Here is a 3043-nt window from a genome sequence, read left to right on the forward strand (position 1 = left end):
CCGGACTGCCCTTAGCAAAGGGCCCCGGACCCCATACTCCCGAAGCACCCCCCATAGGATACTACGAGGGACACGGTCGAACGCCTTCTCCAGATCCACAAAACACATGTGGACTGGTTGGGCGAACTCCCACGAACCCTCAAGTACCCGATGGAGAGTATAGAGCTGGTCCAGTGTTCCGCGACCGGGACGAAAACTGCATTGTTCCTCCTGGATCCGAGGTTCGACTATCGGTCGGATCCTCCTCTCCAGTACCCTGGAATAGACTTTCCCCGGGAGGCTGAGGAGTGTGATCCCCCTGTGGTTGGAGCACATCCTCCGGTCCCCCTTCTTAAAAAGGGGGACCACCACCCCGGTCTGCCAATCCAGAGGTACTGTCCCCGACTGCCACGCAATGTTACAGAGACGTGTCAACCAAGACAGTCCTGCACATCCAGAGACTTAAGGTACTCAGGGCGAATCTCATCCACCCCCGGTGCCCTGCCACCGAGGAGCTTGCCAACCACCTCGGTGACTTCAGCTTGGGTAATGAATGAGTCCACCTCTGAGACCTCAGCCTCTGCTTCCTCCATGGAAGACGTGACAGTGGGATTGAGGAGATCCTCGAAGTATTCCTTCCACCATCCGACAACATCCCCAGTCGAGGTCAGCTCCTCCCACTTCCACTGTAAACAGTGTTGGTGGCACACTGCTTTCCCCTCCACAACCGCTCGGGCTGCAGCTCGCTTGGCCTTCTGGTACCCATCAGCTGCCTCAGGAGTCCCACGAGCCAACAAGGCTCGTGGGACTCCTTCTTCAGCTTGACGGCATCCCTTACTTCCAGGGTCCATCACCGGGTTCGGGGATGCCACCACGACAGGCACCGGAGACCTTGCGACCACAGCTCCGAGCAGCTGCTTCAACAATGGAGGTGGAGAACATGGTCCACTCGGACTCAATGTCCCCAACCTCCCCCGGGATCTGGGAGAAGCTCTCCGGAGGTGGGAGTTGAAGACCGCACTGACATCGGGTTCTGCCAGACGTTCCCAACAGGACCCTCACAACACGTTTGGGTTGGGTAATAAATTCCAACTATACTCAAATATTTGACATAAAAGCAGATCTGTACATCGGTGTTTTCTACGGAAAAGTGCGTTAATCAAACACAGTTATCATGAGAATTAGAATTTAAATGCTAATACTAACCGTCTGTCATTTTACCGCCGTTTATTGTTATACCAGTAATCATTGCCTTTTTAACAGTATCATGATATATCACGATATATAATGATACTGCTGAAAAGTAATTTTTTTGTTTGTTTCTTTTTTTTTTTTAATGATTATTTCCTTGAAGAATTGAATTCCAGCACAATCTGCCCAAATCCTAACACATGTTTATTTGATCCCAACAAGATCTAATGTTCTATCACAAATGTTCCAACTGTGTTCAAACTGAACTTCTGTTTTACACACATTCCAGTTTCAGATCCTGTTCAAATGTTCAGATTCTATTAGTTCACAACTAACATCAGAACAGGATTTGAGTTCAATCCAAACAAAGGAACTAACATTACTGAATAAAAGAGTGTGAAATAAGAAGAAATAAAATAGAAACAAAAAAACATAAATGAACCTCCACCATATCTGCATTTGAATAAATACCTAATAAATACCTAAACATAAAACTAAGCGTTTAGAAAATAACAAAAACTAATAAAAACTATCAAACTGCTCTAAAAACAAATTAAAACAAACTGAATAGAGAAAAAAAAAGTCCAAACTAATAAAACTAAACTAGAATGAAAAATCCACAACTATTAGAGCCTTGAACTGACAGAGTGAATATTATAAATGAATAAATAAATCACAACAGTTCTAACTGTCAGCACGAAACTAGAATTCAAGCCCTTTACAGACCTGGAAAACACGACAATTGAATTCAATGATTTTCAAGCCCCTGTATAGGGATGGAACGATTACCAGTATAACAATAAACAGCGGTTTTTAAAATCACAGACAGTTAGTATACTGTTTAAATTCTAATTCTCATGATAACTGTGTTTGATTATCGCACTTTTAGGGGAAAAACCCGATGGAAAGATCTGCTTTAATGTCAAATATTTGAGTATAGTTTGAATTTATTACAAATTTAATTTTCTATACCTAATATTTGAACCAATATCACTTTTAAAGTCTGTGAAAAGGTTCGTTAAACATCTGTGTTTATTTATGCAATAAATTATATACATTTTTCAAACTGGATTTATATTTTTTGTTGTTTTTTGTCCTTTTATGTTTATATAGTTAAAGTGAAAAAATATAGACAGATGATCTAGATGAAGTTGTGCTGAAAAAACAGATCCAAACATGGGTATAGTAAACATTTGTTTCTATAGTATATAAAGGCCAAATCAAAAGGACTGAAAAACAGACAGAATAGACTCAGACCACTAAGGGTTAATATGTGAATGTTTCTGACACAGAAGGGACAGTGGGACTATTTATTTATTTATTTATTTATTTAAATACAACTTGGTTAAGTTCTTTCAGTGTGTGTATTCATACTTTTTGAACATTTTGAGCAGAATTTCAACAATACCGCGATAATAATGAGAACCGTGATAATTTTGGTCACAATAAGTGTGATATAAAATGTTCATGTGGTTCCATCCCTACACCTGTATGCACCCTGGTGTTTCTATTGGACAGATCAAAAAAGACCATAAAAAATAAATAAATAAATAAATAAAACAATAAATAAAACAATTAAAATGATAAAAGAAAAATAATAATAAGATAAAAATTGAAAAATAAAATTAAAAAATAAATTAAAAAATAATACAAAAAATAAAATAAATAGGTAATAAATAAATAAAAACATGCAAAAAAAAACAACAACTAATTAATAATAAAAATAAATAAGTAAATAAAATTAATAAATTTTAAAAATGAAAAAAAAAAAAAAAACCCAGTCCATAACCAGGTCACAGGTCCTTTGTCAGGGTCACATGTACTGGACCTGTTTATGTTCAGGTGTGTGTGTGTGTGTGTGTGTGTGTGTGTG

This window comes from Sphaeramia orbicularis, unplaced genomic scaffold (genome assembly GCF_902148855.1).
Source record: "Sphaeramia orbicularis unplaced genomic scaffold, fSphaOr1.1, whole genome shotgun sequence".
Classification (NCBI taxonomy): domain Eukaryota; kingdom Metazoa; phylum Chordata; class Actinopteri; order Kurtiformes; family Apogonidae; genus Sphaeramia; species Sphaeramia orbicularis.